This window comes from Tenrec ecaudatus, chromosome 16 (genome assembly GCF_050624435.1).
Source record: "Tenrec ecaudatus isolate mTenEca1 chromosome 16, mTenEca1.hap1, whole genome shotgun sequence".
In the NCBI taxonomy this organism is placed as follows: domain Eukaryota; kingdom Metazoa; phylum Chordata; class Mammalia; order Afrosoricida; family Tenrecidae; genus Tenrec; species Tenrec ecaudatus.
This window is the reverse complement of record NC_134545.1, coordinates 70,686,486-70,708,126: the sequence shown is the minus strand read 5'-3', so window position 1 is coordinate 70,708,126 and position 21,641 is coordinate 70,686,486. Positions and strand designations below refer to the sequence as shown.

General features: G+C 40.4%; 1 protein-coding gene and 1 pseudogene across 2 annotated transcripts in view; both read left to right on the top strand.

The window, feature by feature from the left end:
• The window catches only part of PRKG1 (protein kinase cGMP-dependent 1), a 1,325,949-nt gene that overhangs the window by 529,412 nt on the left and 774,896 nt on the right, over positions 1-21,641 (top strand). The window lies entirely within an intron of this gene.
• On the top strand, positions 3,095-19,882 carry LOC142429547 (alcohol dehydrogenase class-3 pseudogene; annotated as a pseudogene).

Sequence of the window (21,641 nt, the reverse complement as noted above, 5' to 3'; positions counted from 1 at the left end):
TTTTTTAATAAAGGAATCAATTCACCAGGCACCAATGATACCAAAGAACAGACTAACATGAACACATGGATACAGCATGCATTCTTTTATAGCATTCTCTTATTGTTTCAGAAGATTAAAAGTTAATCTCAGAAATGAGGAAAGCAATTTTAAGCTACATTTTTTTACTGGTGATTTAGAATTTTTTTCAGGCTCCATGGGAACTCTTAAAAACAGAAGTTAGTTTATTTGTCTTTGTCTACGTCCAAACAAGATTCAAGTCTGTTTGCATATTGATTAGGCCTGCCAGCAGTCGTACCTGATCAGAGCTCTGTAAGCCTAAATCACCTGCCGCAGTCAAAGGCAGCAAACATCTCTGCAGGTGAGTGGAGAGGCCTCCGCACAGAGTGACCGGGTGATAATGAGGAGAACTTCCCCGGGGTTTGGGGATCTTTACAGAAGCGGATCGCACTTTGTCCTCCCATGCAGCTGGGGTCAGAACCTCTGGACTGTCCGTCAGCAGCCTAGCATGTTGACCACTGCTTTCCCAGGTTTCCTCAAAGCAAGCAGGGAGAAGGCCTTAGGGCTCCCTGAATCTCTTGCCCTACTGGCCCTACCCCTGCTCTTAAGTATTTAATGCTCCAGGGTCTTGAATCTTCCCTATATGTAGGGAACAGGTAGGCTTTAAATGTTAGATGTGTTATTTTATTTATGACTTTTTAGAGGTTCACATTTAATAGCAAATCAAAGCACTGTTCATGAACTATTCCTTTTATTTTTTTTAAAAAAAAAAGCAGTTTCTTTAATCTTATGAAGAAACCGCTTGCCTACAAAGAAATACATTATAAAAAGCTACCCAAAATGTAAATCTTGAATCATTTTTGGTACAGTAAATCTTCATTCTTCCGTTTAGTCATTTGCTAAGGGATAGTTTTGCATTTATTCCCAATTATTTATATTATGGATTAAATTCTTTAAAGAAGAAAAAAAGCCAAAGTAGCAACATTGGTGAATAATGCATTTCTTTTGCAGTTAGTTCACAAGAAGGTGGCTTTCCTGCTCATGGCTTGTGATGAATTTCTAAGCAATGCCTCCACAAGAACAGTGAATAATGAGGACAGGTTACACCTCCACATGTGTGATGCTCTTGGCTGAAACATATCGGGATAGATGGCATTGCCCTGTCTTCGTTATCTGGTGTTTGTGTAACAGAAATAACCACAAGTTGATGGCTTTAAGAAACTGAGGTTCATTCGTATACAGTTTAGGATTTGTTCAATGGGTATTTCGATCTAACACTCTGCCCTGCAGCCAGCTCTTATAAAGACCTGTGCTGCTTTCAGGATTACAAACTGCATAAACTAATGTGAGTGTGAACACAAGTGAAGTCGACACGGAGCGGGCATGAACACCCAACTGTATCTATGGCCTGGCGGCCATGTGTATTGAACGTCTAAATCCAGAGTGTCCGCTCTTGGTGAAGTCTTGTCTCCTTTCATCATCTGTTTTCCTGACCTTCCTGAGAGAAACCATGTTCCCAGGATCCAGGAGCATCCCGGTGCAGGGACATTAAGTTCTTCTTTCTTGATTGGAGTTGGTCCCATGATCTTTGCACCGTTCTATTTCCTTTTAACTTTTATAAGATAAGAATCTCCCCATAAATCGGTCTAGGGCTAAGAGGGGATTAAGAGGGTTGAACCACCCATGAAATCCTCTATTGGTATTCCCTCAGATCACACCTTGAGAGATCATTATAATTACCACACTATGTCATTACATGATTGACACACCACTGAGAATCATGGTCCAGCCAAGATGACACATATTTGGGCCGGGCGGGGCGGCGGGGGTGGGGGAAACCAATCCAATCCATGACAGTCCAATTGGCTAAATGACTGCTCCAGATTCCATTGCTATTTAGAGGCTACTGCTCCACTATGTGACTGCTATCACAAGGCTTACAATTTTGTCTAAGAGAATGTTTGGAAACTAATTGTGGTTGTAATTGTGCAATTCTGCTGGATGTGATTGAACTATGAAATGACATATGTATTAAATTCCAATTGATCTTTTAAATTGTTATGTTAGTCCAGGTAGACCTGAGAAACAAATTCATAGAAACTCTTATGTGTATAAAAAAGTTTTATATAAAGGGAAATTTTACATTAAGAAAGCATCCCAACCCAGTCCAATCCAAGTCCATAAATCTGATATTAGCCCATATATCTGATGCCAATTTATAAAGTCCTCTCCATCAGTCTTTCACAACAATCTGAATTCAGTAATTCCGGATTTCCCAAAAAATGCATTTCCCCACGTACTAGACATTATTCCATTGCCTTGCTTTCATTGTCACCTAGTACTTTGAGGCAGAAATGGAGGAATGCAAATGTAATTTACCACTGACATCTAGCTGATTAAAATTATTGACAAAGCTGATGCAGAACAGGAAGTCAAATAAGCTACTGGAAAAATTAGGGAAGGGAAGTCTCAGCACGTGAAATAGCCTAATATTTGTGCAACCAAAAACATAGAATGTGAGGTTTTAACAATAATAAGATTTAACAAGAAAGGTCCAGAAATACAGAGTTTCTTCCAAAATTCAAGTTCGAGAAACCTACATCCGGTTTTAGAGTGAGAAAAACGGGAATTCTCTCTGGATGTGAAGGGGTCTTTAAAATAGATCAAGGCACACCATGGGTCTTGGTTGAAAAGAAAGCTAGAGACAGAGAATAGCAAATGAAGGATATAATCTCTTATTTACTCTGTCGAATCACCTCTATAGCCTTTGTGTTTTTCTATCAGAAAGGCTTGGACCATAGATGGCTGTAAACAATTTAAAAAGAAGCAGACCCAATCCTTATCTGGTTTAATTCAACACGCCTTTTAAAAACAGTTTTAGTTTTTTTTTCTTTCTGGTGGTATGGCTATAAAAATGTGTTACCTGCACAAAAACCGTTTCGAAACTCTTCTTACCTCTGTTCCTACGGCCATGGTTGTGGGCCATTGAGCGCGCTGTCTCCATCGTAACCCGCCATCATAACAGTGAAGTCGTCCCAGAGGGTTCGTTGTTTGTAAGCTTCGCAGGAGCCGGTCATCAGCTCTGAGAAGCTGCATGCTTGCGGGGGAGAGCGAGGGTACCAGAGCATTTAAGCGCTCAGCTGCGAACCTCGAAATCAGCAAGCAGAACCTCCCGCCAGCATTTCCTTGGGAGGAAGAACAGGTGAATTACTCCTGTAAAGATGACAGCAGCCCAGAAAACGCCATGGGGCAATTCTACTTGGCCACATCTTGGACTTTATATTTTCTGCCCAGCACTTTTTGAAAAGTTGAGGACAAATATTCATTTGTTTTTAGTGCACAAGCCTTATTATGAGAATTAACGAATTGCTTCGAGGGCTTCTGAGTCTTGGGGATTTGTTCTAGATTAAGGTGCCTGAATTTTGTTTTCCTTTCTTCCCGAGTTTTGCAGTTCTATTTAGCATTAGCGAGACTTTTCTTTCACATCTTCCTTCCCTTCTATTGTTATGTGGTCATTTGGGCATTAAAAATGCTTCTCTCCTGCTCTCAATATGTGCATAGGCCTTGCTCCATGAAACTTGATAACTTGAATTAGAATATTCATGTTTTGCATTCACGTTTCATGAATATTCGGAATTAGAAGCTCTTATGTATGCCCTTTGCTAACGGGGCTGATTAAATTGGAGTAGCAAGTGGTAATTATTAGCTCCCCCCTTTGTACAGATATGTTCAACAAAAATGCATAGCTGGTTGTTTAATTGGCACAGCTTCGGAGCATTTGAATCTTAGTTTTCTCCTGATGTTTGTAGTGCTATTCTTACATTCTGTTTCACAACATAGAAGTTTCGCTTGGTGAGTAACTAATCTCTTAAAATTTATAGAATAATTATGCTGATTAATTTTAATTGCTCAATAGAAACATTTCAAAAAATTGAACCTTGGCAGGCTTGATTTATTTACAACCATATCATTAGTATTTCCAAGCATTAGTTAAATCAGCCCTAGATTTACCTTCCTGTTGGGTTTTATAAATGCATGATCCTTGGGTGAGCAAAGTTGTTCAGCTTTTCTTGAAAAATTATTCTCAGTTGACATTGATGCTGAGAGATATGTGTTAGATGTACTATTTTCCACATTGGAAAGTAAAATTTGTAAATTGATATCCCAAGTACAAACAAGCTGCCTCCACACCTTTATTGTTAACTTGTTGAACAATAAGTAAAGAAGACAGCTGAAAAGCCGACTCATGCATTATAATATTGGAGAAGGGTAGTCAAAGCTCTCTGGACTGCTAGAAAAACACATACATCTGTCTCAGAGGAAGTGTACTTAGGATGTTCCTGAGAAGCAGCAATTGGGAGATGTTACTCGCATACTTTGGTCATGTTATCAGCAGAGATTAATCCATGGAAATAGACAACACAGTTGGTAAAGAAGAGGGTTATCAAAAAAAAGAGGGAGACCATCAATGAGATGGATTGGACCCAGCGGTTTCAACAATGGTCTCAAACGTAACACTTGTGAGAGCGGTGCAGACCCAGGCAGTGTTGCCTTCTGTTGTACAGTTACTTGATCAGAATCAGCTCTAAGTCATCGCCAAGTTGTTCCATTACCATTCAGAATATTCGTGCACCTTATTTTTGTAAGGTGTGCTCATCCACTGATTCTCTTCGGTGGTATAATTTTATTCAAGCTTGCCTTATCATTTAGACTAATAATTAAACATTAACCCAGGCTCTATTCTCTATCACCCTTCCAGAAGTAGATTGATGGCATTACAACTAAGACGACCTGTTTGCAACTGAAAGAAATATGAGCAAATGCCCATCCCTAAACATTTCTCCTTTTTTGGGCTGTGAACAGTAGCTATGAATTTGGATATTTGATCTCATCCTATTTGGAAACCTATCAGGTTTATTTTATTTTTCACAACAGACATTTTAGAGTAAACATATGAAGGAATTAACAGTGGTCATTGTTAATATAGAGAGATGATAGCCATAGGTTTTGAGGTACAGTACTCTGTAAAAAAGATATCCCTTGAAGGCAGATTGCAATAGACATAATAAGATGTTATACCCAAAAGAGAGTATCATGAATGAGAAAATCACTTAAAGAAGTCCCCCCAAAGGAAAAAATATTGTGAACTTTTTGTTTCCAAGCCTGCAAAGTCCCAGGGGAACTAGAGATGGGAGGAAGTGGTCCTGCTTCGTACCAAAACTCACAGATGCATTGACAAATAAAGAACAACAATCAGGATAAGCCACATACAGATAATGGGAAGTGTGTTCATGTATGAGTCATGTATATAATAAAGTTTACATGGCTTTTGAAAAAAGAATCAGTATAAAAAGAAATTATTAAGAAAGGAAAATGATTAAAGGACTCTAGATATTTTGTATAGGAATAGACTGATTTACTATTAAGACTGGTTAAGTAGACTACATTCATTGCACAGAGATTAGAAAGGTTGTTAATTATGGATTTATTTGGCATCTTAAAGCCCAAGTAACTTGTTATTGGCATATATCCATTGACATCAATGATTGTTTCTGGTATGAAAACTTATAGTCACTTTGGAATTCATGACAAATATATTTCTGTCAGTGCTATATTGCTTGCTTAGTATTTTGAACAGCACATTACATTGGGCCAATACTCTGCAAATACCTCTTTTAAGTGTTAGAGAGCAAAGACACCACTTTGCAGACCAAGGGAGACTGATCTGAGCCATGGTGTTCTGTAAGGCTCTTCCCAGGCAACGGGAAACTGATCCATGGAAAATGAAGACCACATAAAATTTCACACTCTAGAATTAGAGTGTTAATAACATCGATTAATACGTGAAGTCCCCTAATCACAAGTAGATCATTCTTAGAAGAAGCGCGGTTGGAATGCTCCCTAGAAGTCAGGAAGCAAGACTTCTTTTCACCAACTTTTCCCATGCTCTCAGCACAAACTCATCTCTGGAGAAGGAAGTCTTACTTAGAAAACAGAAAGTCAGCCCAAAAGAAATGGTTGACAGAGGCAACCATGGGCTGAAACAGGAGCCATTGTGGGGATGGCGCAGGACTGGTCAGGGCTCTGTTCTGTGGCACGAGTGTTTGCTAGGAGTCAGAATCACTTCAAAGACATCTACCGAATGGCAACAAAAACAGTTCTTACAAGGATTCTTCAAAAAGTTGATGGCGTAGTTAATCATTTCATCATTAGTTTCTACTTCATTTTAAGTGTTAACATGGTCAATGTAATCGCAAGGTCATTAATAGTTAGATGGTTTCATTTATCACTTTTATTTAGTTTTTAAATTAATATTTACTGTTACTTTATTTTATTAGTTTTATATCATTAAAAACTTTTAAGTTGATCTACAATGATCCTATTGAATAATTTGGAGAAGAAATGTACTTTTTCGAGTCTTACTGCCCTTTAAGGGTCTATTGAGTATTTCTGGGAAATAGTTTTAAATGTAGAAGTAGGCACATATGTCCTCGCACTTGTAAGGATTCCCGGAGTAGAAACGCTACTTGTGTTCACAGATAGGCATTGTAGAAACAGCCTGGATTTTATACAGCTCCAAGTTTCAATACGAGCCCTGTTGCTTGGATATCCAATCTGACAAAAATATTTAACTTCTCTAAATCAACATTTTTGAAGGGAATTATGTGGAATTAAGTAACAAATACATGGCACATAATATGTGAAGGGTACCCCCCCCCCAAAAAAAAAACTGGACAAACTCCCCTTGGTGGAGCTTTCCTAGAATGCGTTTTTACCTGCTAGGCGAGCACACTCGCTCTGGGTTAGTGCACCCAGAGGGGCTGCCTGGATGTTTTCTCTGGTCACACTAAATATATTTTATAAGAGCAGTTTCACTCTTCAATTGTTTTTTGTGATGGCCAATTTAAGAGAATGGCGTGTGCCATGTGTGGCTGTGAAATTTTGTTCCTGCTGTGGAAAAAAATGTGATATTGAACACAGCTCACAAGGACAGGTGCTATGATAAAAACTCAGTGTACAAGTGGTTTTCTCATGTCAAAATAAAATGAAATGTTGATTGATGACAAACCTCATTCTGGATGTCCATCAACTTCCCGAATGGCTGAACATAGCAACTCATTGTGCATTTGGAGTCTATTCCACCAGGTCAGACTGTTCATCAAGCTTTCCATTTAGCAGTTCTGAAAAGATTGCATAGCAGTGTGACCAAAAAGTCCTGGTTTGTGGCAGATGGGGGACTGGTTTTGCCACCATGACAGTACTGCTCATGCAGCCATCTCAGTGCACCAGTTTTGGGCAAAAAACAGCATGCCTCTCTTACTCCACACAGCTTATTTACCTGACCTTGCTCCATGCACCTTCTTTTTGTTTCCATGAATAAAGAGGGACATGAAAGGTCAATGATTTGATGACATATAAGAGGTGAAGGAAGAAATGAGGGAGGTGCTGTCAGCCATCCAAACAGACCAGTTTGAAAAATGTTTCCAAGAATGGAATTTGGAATTGCAGATTTGACAAATGTATTAAGTGTAATGGAGGGTGCTTTGAAGGTGACAAGGTTGTGTATGTGTATAAAATTGAAAAAGAATTCAATGTTTTTTTGGGGGGGACCCCCCTCTTTTACTCAATAAAATTTGAATGTTCCATTTTGGCAAAGCACAAGGTAGATAGCTCAAAGATGAATTGTTGTTGTTATTGTTGTTGGTTTTGTTGTTGTTAGGTCCCATCAAGTTGGTTCCAACTCATAGTGATCCTATATGCAACAGAATGAAATACTTCCTGGTCCTATGCCAGGGCCTTAAAAGTGGGTCAATATAGTATTAAAACAAACAAAGCAAGAAGCAAGCAGAAAACTCTATGACAACACTTCATTTGCAGTATCTTAAATGATAAAAAGGAATTCCAATATAAAGGAAATATCAAGGAATGCCACAGTAATGTTGTCATGTTTGCATGTAAGTTGGTTGACCTTAGTGTTAAGACTTTCTTTCTCTACACAGTAATATCCAAGATCACTTTCAGCTTCAGTGTTTCACCAGGAATATTGACAGGACTCAGCTGGTCATCAAACTCATTGTAATATTCCATGGAAGGAAAACAAAATTATTTGAAAAGGAGAAAGAGACAGGGATAAAGTCTATGGGATGCCAAGAATCCTTTCTCAATGGAGTCTTGTACTTGCTTTCTCTGTGAGCCTGTGAGAAGTCTCGCTGGGCAGGAAACTCTTTAAAGATTTTTCTGGGGTTCTGGCCACATAGGTAACCTGTCCCTGCCACATATCAGCATTCCAGATCCCCAGCAGCAAACCAGTTGTTCAGTATAAATTACATTCTTTGTACATATAGGTTAGGCCACTGGGACTACTGCAAACAAATTCTTATGGAACCATTTTCAGGGGAATATTTGGTATTCAAACCAGAAATTACTTAAGACCTAACCCTTATGATTGTGTAGAAACCATGAAGAATTCAAGTAGATTTTTCCCCCAATAATCAGAATCATAAAGGAAATGTTTCATATCTGGATGACTGTGACTATGGTCAACTAAGTATGTGGAAGCCTACTAACTACTAACATTTTTTTCCTTGCAAAACAAGGAAACAAAAGCAAACAATAATTACACCTACTAACATGACTCAAAAGGTGTCTCGAATGACTCAAGAGCCAATCTTCCTTCTGAGAATGGCGGGAGCGGAGGCTCCCCAAACCCAAGGTCCCAGATCCAGCCAAATGCCATCCTTGTAAACAGGAATTCTAAGAATAGCAGTCTTATGCCTGCTGTGTTGCAATGTTTTCTATAATTACCCCATCTTGGTTTTTAGTTAATTTAAAAAACTGATCATCTAAGCAGACGCAAAAGAGAAGAATGCTCTGTTGACCCCCGACAGTGAAGAAAGAGCTGTTATCAAATAATTGTGTTCCGAGGCTTTGTTTGCATCACATTGGATGCATTGCTCTGGAAATCCTGTTGGTGCTTGCAGTAAGAGGCTTGTAGGAGTTCTGATGGGCTGGCTGCCTGAACTTAGGAAGGCTATAAAGCCTCTATTTGATGTAGGCTCTGACATGGAGCAGAATTCAATAATATGATTTAAGCATGCATTTGTCTCTTTTAAGCTCCTTTATAAGGGAAGAAGGAGAAGGAAAAAAAAAGCCAAGCCTGTGTTCCTTCCCCAGAGCCCTATTGGCTGTACCTGCGTACTAAAATGATCATGCTTTACAAAAAGCCATCTACTCTCTCCTCTGGCCTCCCAAATAGAAATAACATGTTTCTTTTAAGCATTCCTTTTAAGTTATTATTCAATGTATGCCGTGCTTTGATCAAAATTTGATTGAGCATCTGCTGTCTATAGGGGAGCCTTTGTGGCATAGGGGGTCATACCTTGGACTGCTAACCATAAGGCCATCGGTTCATAACCGCCAGCTACTGGGAGAAAGACAAGGCTTTCTACTCCCATAAAGAGTGACAGGCTCAGAAACTAACAGGCTGTTCTGCCTTGTCTGGTAAGGTTACAATGAGTTGGCGTTGACTCGATGGCAGTGAATAGCATTTATCTGTAGACAGATGGGTGGTTGGTTTACTAGTTGATGTTACTTCTCTGCTGGAGACCCAGGTTTGACTCTGGTCAATGTGCCTCCTAAGCAGCCACCATCTATGTCATGGAAGCCTGTGAGATGCTGAACAGGTGTCAGGGAAGCCTCCATTCTAAAAGTCCTAATGGTCTCTTTCTGAAAACCATCCAATACATCAACTCTTTCCATCAACCGGGTTTTCATGTACCACGGATCATGGGGATGTTTCAGGGCCAGACAACTGTTGGTTTTTTGTGTGTGTAGAGTTGCCAGAATTGGTGTAGACCAGACAGAAGCTAACAACAAAAAGGACAATATTATCTATAGATGCTTGTGCAAAGCTCACTAGTCAACAAAATTTCTCTCTCAAATAACCCCAGATCATTAGGTATACACCGTACACATTTATGTCCATTAAATTGACTTGACTTTTAATTAAAAGGACTTTTAATAACTAGAACCATGGTGCCGTATTTGTTTTTTCTATCAGTCATAGCCTCTGAATATGTCTTTTATGTCTCTACATCTTTTTTTCTTACTCAAAGCACTTTGTTATTGTTGCTGCTGTATTCTTGTTGTCCAGAAGATTGCCAGTTTCTGTTTGGATATATTTTCTTTTTCCTGATGATTAGCAAAGAAGCATTATGTATTCATATTTTAAGCTGGTAAAGATAAAGCTGAGTGCATTTGTTATTGAAACTATTGGCTTTAACATTGTTCCAGGCTATCAAACAATAGCTCTGAATTTTTCCTTAAAAATATAAAATCTGAATTTTCTACAACAAATAGAAAACTATTTTTATTTGGCTAGAAAAATTCAGCAATTTCTAAACAAGTACAAAACCTGTATTTCACTCAGGGTTTTAAATGAAATTCACTGTCTGACTACTGAGGTGCCTTTTAAATTTTTTTAACCACACTAGGAAGTTCCCTTACCACTTGATGTTGATTTTCCTTATTTGTTTAATAAAGGGGAATCTTGTCTTGGTCAGCCTCTTAGTTTCTTCGGTTGAATTTAACCGTTAAATTGATGAACATCTCAAAAATTCCCTGTGGGATGCTAGTTACTGCAAAGCAGCCACTTGGAATTTTTCATGGGACTCGTGGTCATCAAGGTTCCTGATTTTAAGGATTTTTCTTGTTTTGAGTCACTAATCTCCCCTACAAGGCGGTTAGACAGAACTCATTTGCAGAAAGTGCCCGTGTATCCGATCTTGGAAGTAATTAGATTGCTTCAAGCTTAGTTTCACAAGCCTCATTCCATATATGGATTCTTAAATAAACAAGAAGAAAATTATATCACAAAGAATGACAGCCCACATGCAAATCCTTTAGTATAACATAGTAAGATTAAAGATATTGTTCAAGTGAGGCAAATTCCAAAGCATCTACCTGTGAGATGCTACTAGAAATTTGTCTCGTCACTAACTAAATATTGGAACATGCTAAATTACAATGTCTGATTTTGTTATATATATATATATATATATATATATATTTTTTTTTTCTTGTACTGTAAGTGAGCTGGAAATATATTCTCTTGGGTGTTGACTTGGACTGTGTTCACACTTGTATTGTTTTCCAAAGAAAATAACAGACCCCAAGAGTATCGCCTTGCATTTACAATGTGCTAGTCTGTAGCAGGTTGCTCTCTGTGACAATTTGGGTTGGTAGTGGCTGTTCACACCTGCTCATAGTGGCAAAGCAGAGGATCTCAGCCCTTCTTTTTTCTACGGACTACAGTGTGCAGGGAGCAAGCGATCACATTGTCATTTACACCTACAGTCATTACTCCTGTGATCAGCATATTTCCCCGATTGCTGGAAAGCTCTCTTCAAACTTCCTTCCTTGGTCCTTCAATTCCTCAGGAAGGGGTTTAAGTGTATTGAGCTTCGCTAGCGATTTGCAGGATGGGATTTGGGGCTTGAGCATGACTGCATTTGAGAGACTCTCCAGCTTTTTCAAGTAATCACAAACTTCAATGTCGTTCCAAATATAAGCGATGCATTCTCTGCTGTTGGCATTGTGCCTTTAAGGACTAGCCAAGCCTTCGTTTCCAGTCAAAGCTAATAAAGGGAACCTTGAACTTGCCAAGTGAATTAGTGCCCTTTCATTCTTGTGCTTTCAGTCAACCGCTTGGACTCCATCAACAGTTTATAGGGCATTGACTCGAAACTTAATTAATTATGTATTTCTAAAGAGGGGTTTTATCTCCTGTAATCTCTAATTCACTTCGCTGGTGTGCCCTGTTTTGCTAGTCTCTGAATTCTGCAGTGAGGCAGTTATCTATTTTTTCCCTGTAAATTGAGTCCTTCAGGGAGTGATCCATCTTCAGATTCTAGTGAACACTCTGATCACCACAATACTTTTAACGCTCGTTTTCACATTTGTTAAAGGGCAGCAATGGATGCTGAGAGAATGGGAGAGCATTTTCCAGATGCAGGCAGTACATGCACAGCTGTCTTGGCTGGAAGAGGAAAGAGACTCTCAAGTTAGCGGGGCATGTGCTTTGTAAAAACTGTCACTCCAACAACATCTTTGATGGTACATATGCACAAAGACGAATATTTAGATTTTGAATTCTAAAGCTTCCATATTCAAAACCCTTATATTCTGCAATATTTTGCATGAGAACTCATTTAAGGAATATGAATTTCAATTTGAAATCTTTCTGTTAGGATACTTCTAATTTTTCAGATGATTTTGATTTGGGCGCTTATTTGGGGTGATGTTTTTGCATTGACTCACATATACTTTTGTCTCACAAGTGGTTTTTATAAGGAACATGATATTCTGCCTAGAATATCATTCGGTTGAACCATATGAAATTCTTACTCTTTGAGCATTTTTGAACTAGTAAACATGCTAATATATACTTTTTTAAAGAAATATACTTACACTTTACAAATATAAACCCCAGAATACAATGAAACTGACATTGCTTTAGGTGAGGAATGAATGGAGGAGTCAGAGAATAGATGTGAAAAACTGATAGAAAGTTGTGACAGGCAGCTTCTTGCTTTGGTACCTAGTGAACGAAGACTCTAGAACTCTGTTTCAATTCCTTCCCCTTTTACGTGGACTGGGCACTGGGAGCTGCTTTCAATAGATAGGAATGCAGCAAAAGTGATGGAATGGGGCTTTCATGATTAGGTTACAAAAGATGATGACATCTACCATCAAGGTTACCTTGACTTACACTGACACACTCCGGTTAAGTTAACTGCTGTGTTGGAGATTCCCGCTCTGGACACCAACCACGGAAGGACAGAAGCCCTCAGCTCAGGAACGAGTGAGGAAATGAATTCTACTAGCAACCAGGTGAGTGAGCTAGGATGTGTAGCCTTACTCTCGAACTGGTTTAAAATATCCACCACTTTGGTTAACACTCTGATTAGAGTTTCATGGAAGATTTTGGAATAGAGGATTTAGCTGAGCCTGACCCAGTGGAATTGTGAAATAATAAAGGCATTTTTGTTTAAGTCACTGAGTTTTCAGCAAATTGGTTATGCATCAATAAATAATGAAAGCAGAAGTGTTGTCAACAACGTGGTATTGATTTTACTGGAAAAAAAAGCTTTTAAAATGGAATATATTAGGCATTGGGGTTTTAAAATCCAATACAAAGGCATGTGCAATGACAAGCCCAAGCCTATTGTTTTTGTTGTTGGTAAAATAAAATTTTCAGGGTGTTTTGAGGACATGCAACGTGAAGTACTTCTAATAGAGGAAGGGGAGAGGATTGATGTGATTTCCTGGAGAAATTATCATTTATCTGAGACCTGACTGATGGGAAGAAGTCATAGATTAAAAGCAAAAATAAAGTTTAAGCATGAGAAGAACAGCAAGATGACGTGTGTGAGTAGAATTTGAAAAGGGATATAAAGGCCAGATCATGTGTAAAACTATAATCCCTGACAAAGATTACTTCTTAGACATCATAAGAAAACAATGGAGTATTTTAAGTTGGGGGTGACATTTTTATTTTTTAGAGTTAACCCTGACTGGTGTGTGCAGAGATGGAAGACAATGAATATACACAGAGTTAGAAATTATCAACCAATTAGAAAACTCTTAAAATAACCCAGAAAAAGAAGTGATACTGACTAAAATTGAGGGGCAAAGATAGTTGCATTGGGATGTTCTGGGCATATTTGGGAGGTAGAATTCCAAGGGATAATAGTTATGGTTATAGATGATGGAAAATGCATCTCTAAGACTTTGGAACCAGTGGATGGGTAGAGGAAGTGACTATTGAATGAGAATATTGGAGGAATAAAGACCGATTTTGAGAGAAGAATGACCTCCACAGCTTGGTGTCTATATCAGAGAGAGATCCAATCGGAGATACTAAGTAAGTAAAGGAATATGTAAGAGTGGAACATTTAAAATTAGAAAGTCATTGATTCTTACTTAGGTAAAACTATTGTCTTATGCACAAAGTTCTATGGTACGTGTTCCCCAGAGACAAATGCTTCTTCCAGATATGTACTGAACATCCCAGTTTATCTATCTATCCACCACTTTTATAGCCAGAATCGCTTATTTTTGTTGTATTCATTCAAGAGCTTTCTAATATAAAATAATTCATATTAAAACTAGATAGACTATACATCTTAGATACTGTTTTTGTGATCCGTTCTTATGAGCGTCACTGCATGGGTAACTGGTTGCCAAAGAACATTTCTTTGTCTTAAAATTTTGTGACTCTCTGAGTTGGTAATGCATGCAAAATAACATGTATTAGACAAGGACTGGGTGCAATGTAGGAACTCTGGTGGTGTAGTGGATTATGAGTTGGGCTTCTAACTACAAGGTCAGCAGTTCAAATCCATTCTGTGCGAGAATGCTTTCTGTTCCCGTAAAGATTCACAGCCTCAGAAATGCCCAGTGGCAGTTCAAATGTGTCCTATAGAGTTGCTAGAGGTGAGAATTAACTACAGGGCAGTGGGTGAGTACGCAGTGTACTGTGCTGGGGGTGTTGATGGAGCGGTTGTGAAGATCAGGAGATTAGATTAAAATAGCAATAGAAATATATAACCATAGTGCAACTTCGTCTTTTTTGGGCATTTTGTCAGGAGAGACCTGTCCCTGAAGAAGCATGTTGTGTTAGGTAGAGAGGAGAGAGGGGAAGGCCCTCCGTGGGATGGATTGACAGTGTGGCTGCAACACTGAATTCGGGCACAGGAACTATTGTAAGGATGGCACAGTGTTCAGTTCTGTTATTCATAAAGTGACTATGGGATTGACTCAATGTCACTTAACAACAACAACCACCTACAATAAAAACCAAACATTCTGGAAAGTACCAAATCAGCTATCTTTGACCTGGTCACTTATAGTTCCAGCCTAATTTAAGTGTATGAAATAAAACAGTTTGAATGATTTTCTAAAAAAGTTGATTCTTACAATGGCGATCCTTTAGTATATTAAGACAGAGCTTTATATACAGTATTTTAAAAAATAGATCTCATTTTTTCTAACCATTTACTTTCTATTTGACCCCTTGGTATCAGCTATTCATTTTTCCTTCACCCCCACTTCCCACCATCATGATCCCTTGATAAATTATAAATTATTATTATTTTCATATCGTGCACTGACTGCTGTCTCTCTTACCCCATGATTTCTGTTGTCCATCCCTCTAGCGGGCAGGTGGTGGGTGCATGTCATTAATTGCGATGGGTTCCCTCTTCCTCCCCTCTTCTCCCCACCTTCCCCCTACTGTCTTGGTATCACTATTCCCATTCCTGCTCCTGAGAGGTTTATGAGACCTGGATTCCATGTCTTGTGAGCTCTTATTTGTACCTATGTACATGCTCCGGTCTAGACCTCAGTGAAAGGAAGGACTGGGGTCATGATAGTTAAGGGGTGAGGAAGTTTCAAAGGAATCAGAGAAATATTGTGTGTTTCACCGCTGCTATACTGTGCCTTGGTAGACTCATCCCTTCTTGTGCCCCTTCTGTGAGGGGATGACCCTTTGTCAACAGATAGATTTGGGGTCTCTGTTCTAACCCGTCTCATTCTCAACGATATGTTTTGTTTGTTTAGGGTCTTCTGCTTGTTACCTGACCCCATTGACACCTTGTGATCACGCAGGCTGGTGTGCTTCTTCCATGTGGGCTTTATTGTTTCTGAGCTAAATGGTTGCTTGTTTAACTTAAAGTTTTAAGGCCCCAGATGCTATGTCTTTTGATAGCCAGGTACCACTAGCTTTCTTCACCACATTTGCTTGTGCACCCATTTTGTCTTCAGTGATCATGTTGGGAGGGTAACCATCACAGAATGCCAAGTTGTTAGAACAAAGAATTCTTGCTTTGAAATAGGGCTTGAGCAGAAGCCCAAAGTCTGTCCACTAACTCAATGTATTGCCTTGTAAATATTTGTACATATGCCAATACCTCTATTTTTAATTAATGTATTTTAATTAATATATTTACACACATATGCACACACCTATGATTATACCTCTATCCATAGCTTTGATTCCTAGATCTTTCCTCTGTTTCCTTTTATCTTCCTCCTACCTCATCATCATGCTCACCTTTCTTCTGCCTCTTAGTAATGTCTCAGGTAGGTTGCTGTTGCTCGGACACTCCCAGGATCTCTGTGTCCTCCTCGTTGTTAATTTTAATTCCCTAGCTGTTCCCATGTCTATGCGTGGTTTACTCACTGCTCCCTTCCCCCCATTTCCTCTTCCCCCCAAGTCCCTCCAGAATCATTGGTCCCTTTGATTTCTCCTTGAGCTTGCCTCCCATGCCTATCTTACATAGGTATGCAAACAAGCCGTGTTGGAGACAAGCATGACAATTCTGTAGTTAATTTTGCTTATTATCAGTTCTTAAGTGGACTCAAACCAAATCAAGCCCATTGTCATCAAGTTCCTTCTCACACTGAGGTCCCCCTAGGACAAGTGTGTAAGTCTGGGTAGATGAGAGAAAAAAATCCATGGACACACATATGTATAAGAAAGAGCTTTATGTACAAGAGCAATTGAACGTGGAAGAAACATCCCAAGCCAGTCCAGTTCAAGGCCGTAAGTCTGATGTTAGCCCATATGGCCAATAGCAATCTATAAAGTCCTCCTCAGACTCACAAAACACATGCAATGATGCAAAATGCAGGACAATCACAAGCCAGTGGGTAGAAAGTCTTTGGGTCCAGTGGCGTTGTAAGGATCTCGGGTATTTCTTTGTGGTTTCTCTGGCTTCAGAGGTCTGGTTGCATCCATGTGGCTTATCTTCTGCAATGTCTCCCAGGAAGTGGCAGAGAGAGAGGTGTCTTCTGCCTCCAAGGAGCAAGTCCCGGATTTCCCACAATTCTCAGGAGAAGGCTATACCCAGACAGAAGTCTCATTGGCTATCTCCAGATTGACAGCCTAGGCTCTACCCCTATACACTGAATCCTCAAATTGACACCAGATTCTGTAACTACCACAACAAGGTAGAATGTCTCCAACCTGTTTCTAAGGCCGTGAATCTTTAGGTAAGCAGATATTTCCTCCCCCTTGGAAAGCCCCTAGTTCCAACTGCTGACCTTTCAGTTAGCAGTCTAGCACTTTAAGTACTGCGCCACCTGGTCTCCCTTTTAAATGGACTGCGCTGTCTAGTTGCTAACTCTGTTGCCCCTTAATAGCTTCTGGCTATGAGCTAAATCAATGTAATAGTAGAAATACATTTTAATAAAAAAGTTCTTAGCATCGGAAGTGTGAAAAACTCATTACATTTTAGGAATTAGATTTTCTTTCTGAATATAATAGGGATGGAAGTATTTTATTTGGCTGACAACAGCACTGTAAACCAGCTCTGCAGCCGACTTTGACATCTCTATTTGCCGATAGAAGCTGTTTGTGCAGACCTGCACTTTGACTGGAAATATAATCATGCCTTGATGTGGTTAACAAGGTTCTAATCTTTGAGGCTTCCATCCAATGCCTAGCAGAGTGTGATTAGATGGAAGCGATGTAGTATTAAAAATTTAAATATATACACATATCATCTGTGTAAACTAAGGAATGAAAATATTTGCCTGGGATTCGGCACAGGCTTTCTAGAGCTTGGACACAGATGGGCTTCTTGTGTTTAGCATTTCCCTGGTTGACCCAGGGCCGAAGGCTGAATTCTGTCTCACCTCACGCATCCTCTTTTGGTTTTCTCTCTAATCCTTTGGGGGAGGGGTATAGTTTCTTTCACTTCCTTTTTCCATCCTAGACACCCTTTTCCTTTAGCGTGGTCCCACTAGTTGCTCAGGTGAGCGGCAGTAAAGCATGTTGTCACGGCAAGGTTATTAAGGAAATGGAGTCTTTGTGCCTGGTAGACTTGGCAGCCTCCACTCAAATATGCCTGAGTGCCTCCCTACCATGCAGCAGACGTTTTACTGGGTGCTGAATACACCAAGATAAGAGACAGCTATCCTTCCGGGGACTAACCATAACATGTCAATAACACAGCCATCACAACACAGTGTGAGAAAGCCACAGTGGGAGAGAAAGACGTACATGCCGTCACAGGACATCACACAAGAGGAAGGTATTAACTTTACAGTTAGAAGGGAGAGGCATGCTAGGGAGAGGAATTAGCATGTGTAGGAATTCAGACACTGAGAAGAAGGTGACGAGTTTGGGGAACCAGCAGCAATTAAGAGGCGCTTTGGTGGCATAGCGGGTTATGCACCGGGCTGCTAACACAAGATCAGCCGTTTGAAACCAGTAGCCTCCCCACAGGACAAAGATGAGGTTGTCTATTTCCATAAAGGGTGACAGTCTCAGAAACCCACAAAGGGCCATTTTACCCTGAACGATACAGTCGCCATGAGTCAGAATTGGAGTGAGGGCAATGTTTGGTTGTTTTGATTTGGAGTAGCTAATTGAGCCAAGATGGCACACTGGTTAGGGAGTCGGCTGCTAACCCGAGCATTTGTAGTTTGAAGGTACTAAAAAGAGTTGTGTCTGTCTGCTTCTGTAACGCTTTATATCCTGGGATAGTTCTGCTCTGTCTTTTAGAGTCGGTGTGAGCAGAAGTCTGCTTGAACGCAGTGGAGTTGATGGGAATACTAGTGAAATATTTGAAAGCTGCTTGTTAAGCAACCTTGGGCCCTGGTAGTAACAGTATTGGGCTGCCAACACAAGGTTCACAGTTCGAAACCACCATTTTCTCTTCATTTGAAAAATAAGGGTTTCTAAAACCAGAAAGAGTTGTAGCAGACGTTTTCTGCACTGACTAGACGTGGTGACCAGGTCATCAATTGCAAGGCTGAGGGAGCCTGGGAGCTGGAAAGCCCTGCCCCATAGAGGAGGTAGAAGTAGCACCCAAAAGGCTCATGAAGTCCGACTTAAGATTAGTCCCACTGCAGTTTAACACAGTGATGCCTATAGTCTGCATGAGGCTGAGCTGCAGGGTGGTTTCCAGGGACCTTGGGACAGGAAAGAATTGTGGAGAGTGTTGGCAAAAGAGTTAGCAACCTGAGAGCTGGTGATTCTGTTGTTCCACTTAACATCCCCCAATGTAGAGAATGCAAACTTTGTCTAAATCTAAAAGCAAACCTTTATCAGAAGATGCGAGTCTCTTGCGGGAAAGAACTGATAGCAGATGGTACTAGCAGACTGACACGCACAGGAAATACCATTTGACATTACATGGAGAGCAGCCTTTTTTTCTGGGTACACAGTGGCATCTGATATTTCTGCTGCTCAAATTGACTCATTAGCACCCCTGGGTAAAGTGGGCCTGTTGGGTTGTGGCATCTCCACCAGTTATGGTGCTGCCAAGGTGGTGCCTGGCTCTCCTTGTGCCATCTTTGGCCTGAGAGGAGTTGGATTGGCAGCTACCAGGGAATGCAAGGTAGATGGTGCATGCTGGATCATTGGTATCAACAACAATAAAGATAAATTTCTGAGGGCCAAAGAGTTTGGGGAAGCTGAATGTATTCACCCCCAGGACTGCAGTAAGCCCTCCCGGCAGGGCTGCCGAGACGACAGATGGAGGAGAGGACTACTCCACTGAGTGCGTTGGTGGGTGAAGGGCAAGCGAGCAGCGCTGGAAGCTGGTACAAAGGCCGTGGCGTCCGTGTGGTGGTGGGGGTAGCTGCTTCTGGTGAGGAAATCTCCACTCAGCCCTTCTGTTGGTCACAGGCAGCACATGGAAAGGCGCTGCCTTCGGAAGATGGAAGAGTGTAGAAAGCGTCCCCAAGCTGGTGTCTGAATATGTGTCCCAAAAGATAAAAGTTGATTCATGTGTCACTCACCATCTACCATTTCATCAAATTAAAGATGCCTTTGAACGGAAAGAGCATTCAAACTGGTTTAAAGATTTGAAGTCAAAGAAGAGAAAGGATGTCCATCCATGGACCTCCATCTCGAGGTCTCGTGAGAACGGCCAGGCAGGCCGTGACCGCCCTTCCAAATCCGCCAGCCCTTCTACCTGCAGTAACATACTCCAGAGAATAATATGTTCTCTTATCAAGGAAAACCCAATACAGTCTTACACCTGTTTTCTGAATCTGCCTTTATAGTTCATTAAGAACCATGTTAACATTTAAAATTGAAGAACTCCACAAGGGCAGTTCTACTCTGCCCTAAGGGTTGATGTGAGTCAGAATGGAATCTATGGTAGTGAGTCTGGCTTTTGAGTTTGTGAAACAATAGGTCAAGAGTTCTTAATGTCACTGGTTCCCAAAGTGTGGCCCCTGACTAGACTAGCAGCATTGGCATTGCCAGGAACTTGGTCAGAAATGCAGGTTCCCAGGCCGCGGCAAAAACCTATTGATGTAGAAACTGTTTTAACTCACCGTCCAGGTACATCAGATCCATACTAATAGATAAAACCAACTGCACTATAGTTTATGTTGCACCTAAAGAATTGTTATTTTTTGCTTGAAGACAGTGGATTTTACACCAGGGAATACATTTGTTGGACCTGATTTTTGTTGTTGTTGTTAAAAGAACTCTTTGAAAACAGTGTAATTAATACATTAACGCAGATATGATAGGGTTGGGATTGAGAAGGAGGACGGATGATAAAATTAGATCATTCTTCAACGGCTACAGTGCAAGTCAGAGAGAGTAATGGCAGGAGAAAGGGGGAGATGCCACGAGTAAGAATCTGAGCCATATGCTGTGGGTGTGTGGACTGGTTTTAAGAAGACAAGGAATAGTCTAATGCCGTGATACTCATCAACTGAATGGGCTGGCTGACCCTCCCTCTTCCCTGCTCCTGCCCATGGGTTCTGTTGGAGCGCTGACTGCTGGAGTCTTTCCTTGGGAGAATAATCAAAGGAAAGGCGTCCCTCCGGTTCACGCAGACGGTTTCATCTCTGGATACGGTGGGGTGATTGCTTAGGCGGCTGTCTCCAGCATGTAGACAGAATTACATGCGAATATTTCCTCTGGACTTGTGCCAGGGTTCCCATTACGATTTCAGACTCCATTAGACACCGTTCCATTTATAGAAAAGAGGATGGTCTTCATGGCATAAACTATTTAATTATTTATTTGACTCTGGAATGAAAACAAATAGGACCTTCTTCTTCCTGGCTTGCAGTTTTTCCACCCTTGCACAACAGATGTTAGGTTGAGAAGATGTCCTAATATTAACACATTTGGGTGTATTGGCATGAGGTCACGAGACGCCCTGGTGGCCTAGTGGTTACATATCAGGCTGCTGAATGCAAGGTCAGCGTCTGAAATGACCAGCCACTCCGTAAGGAGAGACACACACAGGTTGTCTAGTCCTTTAAAGTTAGTCTCCGAAACCCACAGGAGCAGTTTTACCCCATCTTTCAATTTGCTAGGAATCGGGCTAGATGGCTAAAGATTAAAAGTGGATGAAATTACTGATGATTAGATACATTTCTTTTACACTGTCTTATGGTTAAAATTCCTTTGACAAAATGTCATTTTATTGTCAGAAATAAAACCTAGATCATAAACTGTTCGAAAACATGTATTAGGGCTTCTTTTACAAAAGAGAGAAAACATGTTCTACTCTGAGGGAAAATGTTTGGAACTGCTGTCAGGAAATGTAACTGCTTAAGATGTAAGTCAAGCACTTTCGAACGATTTTCCTTAAATCGCC